This window comes from Polistes fuscatus, unplaced genomic scaffold, assembly GCF_010416935.1.
Source record: "Polistes fuscatus isolate 324 unplaced genomic scaffold, CU_Pfus_HIC Scaffold20, whole genome shotgun sequence".
Taxonomy (NCBI): Eukaryota; Metazoa; Arthropoda; class Insecta; order Hymenoptera; family Vespidae; genus Polistes; species Polistes fuscatus.
The window spans coordinates 2,961,264-2,974,788 of NW_025113097.1; the positions used below are offsets into that span (position 1 = coordinate 2,961,264).

Consider the following 13,525-nt stretch of genomic DNA (forward strand, 5'->3'; position numbering starts at 1 on the left):
AAATAAGTTTCCGCCGTTTAAATGTAGATAGCGCGGCGCGGAGTTTCCGTTAACTTTCGCAGATGATATCCTGCTTAAAAATTAGTTTGGACGTTTAAGAACAACATAACCTATTAATATTATTGATTTCATATTGGTAAAATATAATTTTTTTTAGTTAAAATGTCCAAATTTGAGCCAAATAAGCGTCATTTGCGGGAAATATTAGTTTACTTCTTTAATATAAAGAAATCTGCTGCTGAGGCGCATCGATTGCTCGTAGAAGCATATGGTGAGACTGCTTGGAGTGAGAGAGACGTGTCGTGAGTGGTTTCAAAAGTTTAAAAACGGTGATTTCGACGTAGAAGACAAAGATCGCAGTGGAAGGCCAAAAATTTACGAGGATGCAGAATTGGAGGAAATATTGGAGGAAGATTCATCTCAAACACAAAAAGAACTTGCTGTAACATTAGAAGTCACTCAGCAAGCAGTCTCACATCGTTTAAAATCATTAGGAATGATTAATAAACAAGGAAATTGGGTTCCGTACGAATTAAAGCCGAGAGATATTGAACGCCGATTATGCTTAAGTGAAATACTGCTTGCTAGACATAAAAAAAAGGGTTTTTTACATCGTATCATCACTGGTGACGAGAAATGGATACATTATGATAATCCAAAAAGAAGAAAATCATGGGGATTACTAAGCTATGCGTCAACATCAACAGCAAAACCGAATATTCACGGAAAAAAACTCATGCTGTGTATTTGGTGGGATCAGCTGGGTGTAGTGTATTATGAGTTGCTTAATCCGAGCGAAACAATCACCGGAGCCCTCTATCGAACACAATTAATGAGATTGAGCCGAGCTCTGAAGGAAAAACGCCCTCAATACTATTCTAGACACGAAAAAATTATTCTCCTGCATGACAATGCTCGTCCACATGTAGCGGTTCCCGTGAAAAAGTATTTGGAAACACTTGATTGGGAAGTGTTACCCCACCCGCCGTATTCACCAGACATTGCACCGTCCGATTATCACCTATTTCGGTCCATGGCACATGCTCTGTCGGAGCAGCGGTTCAAATCATATGAAGATACCAAAAATTGGGTTGATTCGTGGATAGCCTCAAAATACAAGGAGTTCTTCCGACGTGGGATCCGAATGTTGCCTGAGAGATGGGAAAAAGTCATTGCAAGTGATGGACAGTATTTTAAATAACCTTAAAATTACCATTCTTCTAGAATAAATACTTAATTTTTAATAAAAAACGGCGGAAACTTATTTGCACACCTAATATTTTAATTCTTTAAGGATGGTTACAGTGCTTTATTTCAATTGTTTTAAGAAATATCTGCAACGTGGTTTCATTTCTATACAATTGTGTTTTTCTGTGCTATGTGACAAAGTTTTTAGTGTATATTGTCTTTATTCTATACAATATTCTTTAAATATTAACAAGGTACGTGTTACACGTATACAAAACACTCATATATTTAATTTTCTTTATATTATTCTAATGCTATGTTACTTTATAGTTTTATTTAGGTTTCCAAACATTGGAAGAATACAGCATGAATACATATACTCATTGTCAGTCTAATTGTAATTGCTTTTCTATCTACATAATAATTGTGTTTACTTTTTTATATTGATATCAGTTGTGGTAAGTTTATCTCTTTTCTTTTATAACATAAAGAAGAGTAATATAAAAAGTATAAGAAAGAGAAAGAGATAGTGAGAGTGACATCTTATACAAATATACATATACATATAGACTTGTTCAGTTTCCTGATACTTTACTAATTCAATCTTATAATTTTCAGATTTGCAAGTATTTGAAGATTTGGAAAAGCACAGCATCTATTAGGCTTTCTTATTGTTTTGTGTATCAAGTACATACATAAAAGAAGAACTTACAAGATTTTAAAATGAATCCAGGCAATATGTTTTAGTATTTAAACAAGCAAACACGTCTGCTTTTTTCTATCATAATGGTAAACTTCAATAATTCACATTTTCCATTAGAATATTATTTATTAATTTTTTGAATATATTGGTTGTATAATTGTTTAAAGAAATGTACTTTCTTTTTTCATTTACATATACGTTATTAAATGTGAGAAAAAGAAATTCAATTCTTACATGTTACTCTATTAGTTAGTATTCATTCAATATTTACAATAATATAACTGTAATTTATATATAATAATTACATCTTTATAATGTAGTTTTATTTAAGAGATTGCATAAAAATTAAAAGAATGCTGAAATGCTGAAATGAGAAAAAAGAAATAGCAAAATGAAAGAAGAGAGAGAGTTACATCTTATATACATATCATACATATACATATCATACATATACATACATAAACTCGTTCAGTTTGCTTGATACTTTACTAATACAATCTTATGATTTTCAGATTTGCAAATATTTGAAGATTTGGAAAAGCACAGCATCTATTAGCCTTTCTTATTGTTTTGTCTATCAAGTACATACATAAAAGAAAAGTTTATTCTATTAGTTAGTATTCATTCAATATTTACAATTATATAACTGTAATTTATATATTGTAATAATTACATCTTTATATTGTAGTTTTTTTTTAAGAAATTAAAAGAATGCTGAAATGCTGAATTAAAAGAATACTGATTTGGAAAAGCACAGTATCAATTAGGCTTTCTTATTGGTTTATGTATCAAGTACATACATAAAAGAAGAGTTTACAAGATTTTAAAATGAATCCAGGCAATTTTTTTATGGTATTTAAACGAGCAAACACCTCAGCTTTCTTCTATCGTAATGGTAAACTTCAATAATTCACATTTTCCATTAGAATATTATTTATTAATTGTTTGAATATATTGGTTGTATAATTGTTTAAAGAAATGTACTTTCTTTTTTCATTTATTTATACTTTATTAAATGTGACAAAAAGGAATTTAATTTTTACACGTAACTCTTTCTATTTGTTAGTATTCATTCAATATTTACAATTGTGTAACTGTAATTTATATATAATAATGACATTTTTATTCAGTAGTTTTATTTAAGAAATTGTATAAAAGTACATAGACACTAGCATCGAATGCACTAATGCACTTTTCTTATGTTACATCTGAATTTTATCCTCGAAGTCATCATTGAACAGGAGCATTAAAATAATTAAATAAAAATGAAAAAAGGTCTGAAATCAGAACGTTACAATCTTGATTTCTACTTAAGGTATACGTATCTTGTTAGTATAATAAAGTTTTTAGTCTTTATTATCTTGATTCTACACTTTGTTTTTTAAATGTTAACAAGGAACATGTAAACCTAATAGAAAAATAAATTGGATAATAATAATTATTAATTGGATACATATAATATTAATTATAAATTGGATAATTATAATTATTAATAAAATAGATTTTATTTATTTTTAATAAATAGATTATGTATGTTTTTCTGTGCGGTGTGATAAGGTTTATAGTGCATATTGTCTTTATTCTTTCCGTTATTTTTTAAATATTAACAAGATGCGTGTACATGAAATAGTAAAATAGAATTAATTTTATATTTATTTAATAAGTAAATTATCAAATCTAGCTTGACTAGCGTGGTCATGAAGAAAGCCGAGTTCCGTACGTGAGACGGGGCAAGCTTGTGTACGTGAAATACATTTCTATATGGTAATCGTGGGAATTTCTGATTGGTCACTTATTTTTTGAAATAATTATCAGCCAATCAGGGCTCTTTGCTGATCATTCTTCTTTCTTTTCGCGGCGTCGGTGCTGGAGATCGCACGGATACTATGTCGCTCCGTTAATCTCAGGTAATTAAAAAATATTTTCTAACGTAAATAATTTTCCTATGTACTAACAAAATCTTCTAGCAAATTACTTCTAAATGATATAATCGAAAGATTACGATAATGTCGTGGATAAGAAATATTTGCGTAGAAAACAATTCCATGTACATTGGTATGCATTTTTCTACGCAATTGTATATATATATTTACGGAATCATTTCTATAGATATCGACTTATAATGATCAATTTTGATTTTTAGGATTAATAAAGTATATATTTTATGCTTATATAAGTATATAAGTATATATTTTAGAAAAAATGCAAAATAATCAAGCAGATAACGCTATGTGTTTTTGCCGGTGACTACCACGTATACAACTATGTGCATGGACTGTACGTCACAGCGGCGGCCACTGTGACGTAGGCACCGCCATATTACAAATCTGTCAGTTCTATATCTTCCAGCGTATTGCATCTTCCCTTTTAATTCAGGTAATTGAAAAGTATTTTACACCTTTCTATTATATACCAAACGATAGCTACACACAAGATTTTCATACGTGAGTGTTTTCAAAAGGAAATATTAAAAAGTTCGAATGGTATCTGTGAGAATATAATCGTGTTAGATATATCGATGTATCTCGGCTTCCTGCCAATTTCACCAATGTTATTTAACGATATTATTTTCTAATTTCCAACTTATTTTCATGGTATCGATACTTATTACCATCTGTAATGATGCTCTAATTAATTATTTTTCATAATTATGTCTTCAAAGATAATATTTCGTATTAAATTAATACACACACACACATACAGGCATATATACATAAGTATAGGATAACCACTCGTACTCATGTTTTTGATTTTCTTTATATTGTACTAATGTAATTTTATTTTTTATTTCTCTTAGATTTCCGAGCATTGGAGAGTCCAGAACGAATTCATATACCCGTTCTAATAATAGTGTTTGCTCTTTTTTATCTTCATATTCGTCGAGGTAAGCGTTATTCTTTTTTAAAGCTATATAGAAATGTATAGAAAGAGTGAGAACGAGAGTGATAGAGAGAGAGAGAGAGAGAGAGAAAGAAAACAAAACATTCACCTACAAGCAACTATGAATGTGTATGTATATTTGTAGGTATTTCTCGAGGTGAAAACAGAAGAAAGACAACCGAAAACAAAACGTAAACAGCCAAGCACCGAACGTTAGACACTCTCAAGGATAAACAGTATGAGATCATCATTCCTCTTCCGTCCCTCGACAAGTAAAGATCTAACGAACGTGATTTATTATATATATATATATATAATCAATTTAATAATTTTATTTCTAATCTCATCATTATTGAATTAATCGTTTAAAAAGTTTATTATAACATTGGACAGTATAACAATTGATACACTTGTTAAGTTATTCTTTATTGAGTTTACTACTACAGTTATTGTCTTCTTTAGACTTCTTTAAAGATTTTTATTAACAGTTTTTTATAATATTTTATATTTTATATGCAATTTTACACAAGTAATAAGATTTAGGCAACTGATATTGTTTGGGTTTGTATATTAAAATACAAAGCAAGCACTATCAAACAAATAGTTGCATACTTTGATAAATTCCATAAATATTGTTTAACTTTTACTTTTAATAATTTTAATTCTTTATGATAGAATATTTTTTAAAGTGTGCCCTGCCTTCAGGAATGATTTACAGGGAATATTGTACTATAATATAATCTTTAGTATGTTTCAGCTTTACAGAGTTTTTCTTTAATTTTATTTTATTCATCGTCATCCTAAGGGTAGGATACCCATCCTGCAGTCATCAATGAAGACTAAAAGTAAGTATATTTTTCTATCAAAAATTTCTATAATAACTTCAATGGTTTTTAATTACGACAATGACATTAGTTGTTCTTTTTCTTTTTCTGTTTCAGAATATCATTGCAATCGAGCGCGTAGGCAATGAGGTACTCGTGTGTTGCATCGTAAAAATAAAATACAAAAGAATCGGAAAGTAAAGTCAGTGTTGATCGTCGCATGTTAAAGTTTCGTTTGCTCGGTTAAGAAACTCCGTAAGTTTCTTTTATTCGGTTTAAACGTGTGCTCATCGTCATCCTAAGGGTAGGATACCCATCGTGCATTCATCAATGAAGAATAAACGTAAGTATATTTTCATTTTAAACACTTTCTCAATAATTATAATAATTTTTTTACTTACAAAAACGATATTTATAATTTCGTTTTTATTTCTGTTTCAGATCATCATGGGAATATATCAGTGTTGGAAGTGTTTGTGAATTGTGTTTGTGAAGTGTTGCAAGTGTTCGTGCATTGCTATCGTGCGCGAAGCAATATACGGGAGTGTTGTATCGTTAAATATAATTAAAATCACGGAAAATCGCGTATTAGAATCAGTGCATCAATGAAGATTTTTCTACTTGCATTGACTGTGTGCAAAGCAGTCTTTGAATTAGTTGTGTAGAATCAGTGATCGGGCGTAAAACAAATTAAAATCAAACGCGAATTAGAATCAGTGTTGTTCGCCGTATAATAAAATTTCGGTTTCGCGATAAGAAACTCATCTATAGTTTCTTATTTTCGTTAATAACGCGTTTTTAGATTCACGCGAGGTGCATCGCCATGGTGCAATTGAATTTCATCCCATTGGAATGCATTGTAAGTATCTATTTTTATTTACATTTTATTCGATTTTATTTTATATGATTTTGGATTATATTGCAGATAACTTATCGTTATGTTCTATTTTATGTAACAGATAAGACAGTGGATTTCCTTACTTTGCAAAGATGTGGAATGAATTCTTCGATGGATCTTCGATGGATCTTCGATGGATCTTCGATGGATCTTCGATGGACCTTCGATGGATCTTGGATGGATTTTCTTCAATACCAAATCGAGACATTCTTAGATCGTCAGACTACGATACTTGCTGCGAAGTAGGAGTGTTTTGGAGCCATCGTAGAACTTCTTACGCAGTGAGTCAAAAAATTTAAAGTCCCTCCGGTGCTCAATCATGTCGAGGATGAAAGGTCCTAATCGGCACGAGTTACTGGTTGTAATTATTCCAATAAATTAGTGACGAGCACATGAGTAATTCCTTTCTAAGAGTTACTCATGAAAATTGTATATTGTATTGTATATTGAATTGTATATTTTATATTAGTTCAGGATAGGTTTTCTTGTCTCACCGGTTAAATTCATTTAATTAATAATGCAATTGATTAATGCACTTTCTTTTTAATTACGTGTTTTGTTCGTGGTTAGTAGGGATGAAATCGAGCATTTATTTACTCGTTTTCGTTCAGAAAAGCATGTAATAAATGTCTTACATGCATTGCTCCGTACTTAGTTTATCTAATCGCGATTAATTTTAATATATCGATACTTCGATATTATAAATAAATGAGCAAGAAGACAAACTCATTCGCGACGGATAGATTCTAGCAATTAAGTGTTGGCTCAAAGCCCAGTTCTTTTATTAGAACAGCCAACTTAATGAAAGGAGTCGTCCGAGGTTTTGAAATATATTAAAAGATATTAAAAGATATTTTTATCAAATAAATTGTAGAGTCCTTAGTCGCTTAGATGAATTTTTATAAAATGTATATTTATATGTTATGTATATATGTGTTTTTAATCATATTTTTTAGATCAGGATTTTCAGCTTCTAATGTACTAATCTCCCGTTTCTCCCCCCTATTCTTTCTGCGTTCTCATCTATACGTGTGCCCAGGTGCTACTCGTATAGGTGAGAAACAGTTGGTATAGGTTTAGTTTTAAGTTTTTCCCCTATTGGCGGCTGTCATTGTGCTAGTGATTGCACGATGTACTTTACACATGTGTGTGCGTATTAGGTAGTGTACTGTACATCGTTTCGTGATAGTTTTTAATTAATAAATTATTTAATATTTAAAGTAATACTTAGTATAGCACACCTAGAGTTAGGTGTAATATGAAAAATACACATGGTTGTATTTTTCTATTTATATTAAATTTTTCTCATTTTTTTTTCGAATCGTTTTGAATAGTAGAGTTACCGCATTTATTTGTGGAAACTTTGATATACTTGTATATTACTAGTATGCATATATACTAGTATGTACCAGTATTTTTGCTTTAGTCATCATTGCAATAATCATTAGCCTTGGCAGTCGATTACAGCATTGGTACGTACTCCCATAAGTTTAGAAAACACGCGTTTGAACTAGGGTGTCGGAGGTGCCCCGGGGCATGCTCTCTAGTTTAGGCTTTTGCACCCTGGTGGTATGTGAGAGAATCGTGGAGTGAGTGGGTGGGTATGCATGTATGTTTGCACTTTTTTAATACGGGTAATTGGCAGGCAGATAGCATATTTCTCTGAGCGAATGTGAACACTTTAATTTTAAGCAGGTAGGGCCCGGGAAAGGCATTAGGTTTGTTTCCACTCCGGAGTGGAAATTTGGCCTCCGGGTTTATACAGAATTGTTACAAAAATTTTTTTTTATTCATTCTATTATGCTTGCTCTGTAAATTTATTTTGTAACTCTTCTGTAATCTTTATTATGTATCATGAGATTCAAAGGAATTTGCAACGATTTGAAAGATTTATTTCTATTTCGATTCTATCTCGAACGAGATAGAGTCGAACAAATTCGCAAATACTTTGATCCATTTGATACTTAGTTTTAAGTATTGTAATATTAACACTTCGCACAATCGCGATTTTCTCAATTAGAAATATAACGAATGAATGAAATTAAAATATTGCAAGAAAATGCATAACATTTATTGCATTATTTATTTCAATTGTATTTTATTTTTTGATATTAAAAGTGCGACGTGTTATTAGGTCATCGATAATTATCTGCTTGGACATTCGTTTAATTGTGCTCGTGTATATGTCAATAAACTCTAAGTTCATTGATGGTCCATGAGCTTAAATAACTAACGGAATATGTAAATTAATTTTTTAATAATTGAGAATTAGAATTATCAAACAAAATACGAGTTAATTTGCTAAAAAGGTACGAGATATCTTATCTTGCTCGAACGTAGAAATTGTCCAATGCAGTTTTCAGGGATGAAGAAAGAAGAGGCTAAATGCCGAAGAGGCTAATTGCCGAAGAGGCCCCCACTTAAATGTGGCTGAAGAGGGCAACTACATATACTATGGAGTTATTTTCAAAAGTTCAACAGCAAGTTCGAACTTTTCGAGAACAGCTCTTTAGTCATATTTTATATTTTATTGCATTATTTTTATGCTCGTCATTAATTTGTAGTTGTAATTTGAGATGATGGATCATTCCATCTCCTTGGGACACCAATTTTGTGTCCAGATCGTCCAAAAAAGGTGCATAAGTTTTTACTTAGTTAGATTTAAAAATATTAAAATTCTCGTATTATTAAATTTTAAAGTTTGATTAACGTTCAGTAAATATTACATTCATTTCTTTTTTCTTGTTTCGTCTTTAAGATTTTTTACTGCGATTGTATTTTATTAAATTTGCAATTTTTCTTTTGTATATAACGTAATTTAAAAGTATTTTATAATATTTAATAGAATGTTATTTTTATTAGTAACTTATTATAATATTTGTACTTTTCCTGTTTCTTAATTAATCATATTTTTAATGTAAAGTCACGGGTTTAAATTTAATTTTATTTTACAAACGGTAAATAGAGATTGGATAAAAGTAAATAAGGAATTCAAATGAAAAGTGCATCTGTGAATTGGACTACTTATATGTCAGGCTATTGTATCACTTGACTGTATGACTAATATAGTTTGCTTTTTGTTACAGGTGATCATCGTTGGATTTTACATCACACCTTTTTGATTTTCTGGATGCCTTTTTAAATATATGTATAACAGCATTTCTGAAGGCACACATATAAACACTAAATATGAAATATAATTATTTTAAATTTTATAACGAATATATAACTTCAAATATTTATTGAGATGTAGCAAAGATTTTGTAAATTTTTAATTTGTCAAATATTTTATTAATGATAATATCTGTTTCAGAGAACAACAATCTCCATGGATCTGTGTTTGGTTTTCTTTTAATAAATATGTGTTAGAACTTTAAAGAAACTCATTTGTAAAATTTAGTGATAAGTTTAAGTTTTTCCCTTATTGGCGGCTGTCATTGTGCTAGTGATTGCACAATGAGTGAGTGAGGGAGAGAGTCTGGTCGGTAAGGTAGATCAGGAAACATAAGAAAGATTTTAAAAATTTAAAGTTTACACATTGTATTTTGCCGGGTCTTACGTATTAAGTAACAAGCTCAAAGTTTAGTAGAAACATTTATATATCTATAATATAATTGAATATTAAATTACTGGAATACTTTGAGCGCTAGTTACGATCGCATAGTTAATGCAGTTGGAGAACTACGTTAGGGTCAAGTTTGTAAAAATGTCACGATTGATCGGCATTACGATCGAGTTTCCCACGAAACGATTCTAAATATTCACGAAGGAAATTGTATTCGAATCAAAGGCACACCTTTGCTTTTCTTTTTTCAGCCTTCGTGAAATGTTAGTAGGTCTTTCAAACGTTATACGAAGAAAGGTTTGTGTTCAACTACGAATATGTTTGATCATTATCGATCGCGTTATTCTAATCGTGATTTATAAACCTGTTTAATGATTTAAATAATGTTCTTACGAGTTTATTCTAAAAATAAGTTTAGTATTAAAATAGTTAAGGTGTCTGAAGGTTTAATTGTTTATTTATAGTAAATGAATGATGATTATTATATTTCCGCGATAGAATTTTTTTATTTTTTTATTTCTTTTTTATTTTTTAATGAAGTAAAGTAAACTGTTTAAAATAATCTTCATCCATCAATTATTTTCGTGTTTGATATAAACTAACGTATCAAATATTTGTTTAATCTGTAAATAAGAAAACTAGGTTCAATTACTCAATGGATAATAGTTAATTGAAAAAACTAATCGATTTTAAGCGTTCTAGAAGGTACTGTCAATCCTTAGGAAGGTTCGATTATCGGCTTAGTATTTTTGAACGTTTTCAGTCGATACTTTAAATAAATGTTCAGTTATTTATAATAAAGTATTACTATAAATCCTTTATATGAATATGTAACTCTATCGTAATTAGTATTATTGCCACTAAAACATTACGCGTTTTTTTTTTTTTCGATAACAATTCAACTTACGATAGTTTATTATACGTCATTCTTCGAATCAATGAAATAAAAAACAATTTCTAAATGTCTAATAAAGGCAAGTTTAGAATCAATTTACTTACGTTTGGAATATATAATAAACTATTCGTACAAATCTAACCTTGATTGTGAAGAACGAACTGTAAAGGAAAGTCTAAAGTTACTTTCAAGGTTGTGCTGATGGATTGGGGTTGGATACGACGAGATTGAGCAATAATTAAAGCATAGTTTGGAGTTTAGGGGCTTGAAGGATTAGTCGATTCGATTAATCACGAAGGAAGTTTCTTGTCACTAAATATAACTATGAATGCAGATAATGTATTATATAATCTTAAACGATTCAATGCTTTTTTTCGTATTACTGAACTTCTTTTAACGAATAAAATATCAATAAAAGATCTTTTCCTTCGAAATAAAATAAATTCTATTTGTAACATTATTTTAAATAACGAGTATTTAATGAAATAATTGCATGGAAAACTTTATTCAAAGCATTCTGTATAATTAAGTTCAATGATTAACTGATTGTACATAAAACATTATGCAGGAAAAGGTTTTTTGTTTCATTTTATCTGTGACTCTTCCACTTATAGGAGACTTGCAATATGGTACCATTACATATATATGAGCCTTTTATTTTGAAAGTGGCCTAACTCCATTTTTCATTTTTTTCTGGTTACCCACGGTAACATGTACAGCTTCAAATTATCTATCAATAAAGCATTTAAGATTTTTTATATTCCGAGTAAATACGGTAATTCTGGACACATAAGTTTTCAGAGTTAGTTGAATCACTGAACCGTTTATTTTGAAAGTGGCCTAACTCCATTAGGAGTAGAGATTTTGGGTGTGATAGAAATGGCATTAAAAAAAAATAATTTACTGTTTGTCCCCCGAGAGTATTACAGTATTATCAAAAAGTGTCGGAAAGGTAATAACTTTATTGTACATGAACTGAGACAAGAAGATTTGTATCAACAAAATTATTAGAAGACGCAATTTTTAAAAGGGTCAAGAATTCTAACGGAGAACCAATAAACTGGTTAAAAATATGTTGGATGCGTTTTGTCAAAAATGAATAAGATTTTCTATAAGACATCAATGAATGAGAACGAAAATTTGAAAGTCCTGAATTTAATACCACGTCGGGGTAGACCAAGAAACTTCGAAAATATTGTATTGACACCACTGTATAAAAATATAAGACAAATTACAACCGCAAAATTCAAGGACATAATTGACTTATTACGATATATACCACCGGAACATCGTGATTTCTTTAAATCCCTTTCACATAAACAAAATGAAAAAAATAAAAAATTGTTTTCTAATTTATGTTTGTAAAAAATGTTTCGAATCGCATAATTGATGTTTTTAAAGTGTTATAAAGATATGTAAAATAAAATAAGTATTGTTTTTTCGCAATTTGAAGCATCTTAAATTATGTTGAATGGACTTCGGTTCCTTCAAATTTTATAACGAATCTGGTTGTTCATTTTGAAAGTGGCCTAACTCCATTCTTGGTAAGAAAACGCATATTATTCACTTAATAATTGCCATTATTTTAATAGGAACTGTAAATTGAACACCTTCAGATACACTTAAGCAACATAACTCATTGTTATTATTTACGTATATTTTGAATTGCATTGAAACGCAAACCTTTAAGTATCTCAATTTAAGGTTAAATGGAGTTAGGCCACTTTCAAAATAAACGGCTCATATCATAGTTAATTAAAAATGAATCGCAACGACACTTACTTGTCCGAGTAATGCAATAACTATCATGAAATTAATGAAACAAAAAAGTAAATGAATTGTTTCGATGACGTATGATGAAATTGCCATAAACCAATGACGTATAACCAAAAACGTATAAATAATTATTATAACGTACGTGTATTTTTCTTTTATAAAAAAAAAACGTAAATCGATATTTTGTAGAAAATACGAACAATCACACGATTCCATAACAAATTGTAATAACAAAATCCGAAACAGAAAGTAGGCAGAATCGTTTCCAATATTTTTGTAATAGAATCAATTTTTAATTCCGATTTGAATAGCATAGATATCTAAAACAAAAATCTATTATTATTAATACGTAACATAAACGAACTCGGTCAATTTATTTGTTTATCTCCTTATTTATTATAATGCTTTTTATTTAAACTGGTTAAAAATATGTTGGATGCGTTTTGTCAAAAATGAACCGTATCAAATTTTCTATAAGACATCAATGAATGAGAACGAAAATTTGAAAGTCCTGAATTTAATACCACGTCGGGGTAGACCAAGAAAGTTAGAAAATATTGTATTGACACCACTGTATAAAAATATAAGACAAATTACAACCGCAAAATTCAAGGACATAATTGACTTATTACGATATATACCACCGGAACATCGTGATTTCTTTAAACCCCTTTCACATAAACAAAATGAAAAAAAATAAAAAATTGTTTTGTAATTTATGTTTGTAAAAAATGTTTCGAATCACATAATTGATGTTTTTAAAGTGTTATAAAGATATATAAAATAAACTAAGTAT

General features: G+C 29.6%; 1 long non-coding RNA gene across 1 annotated transcript; it reads left to right on the forward strand.

The window, feature by feature from the left end:
* The first annotated feature begins 4,923 nt into the window (after positions 1-4,923).
* Positions 4,924-9,871, forward strand: LOC122517469. Its single transcript, XR_006303865.1, has 2 exons — positions 4,924-5,043; positions 9,807-9,871. It is a non-coding gene; the product is annotated as an uncharacterized LOC122517469 (long non-coding RNA).
* The last annotated feature ends 3,654 nt before the right edge of the window (positions 9,872-13,525 follow it).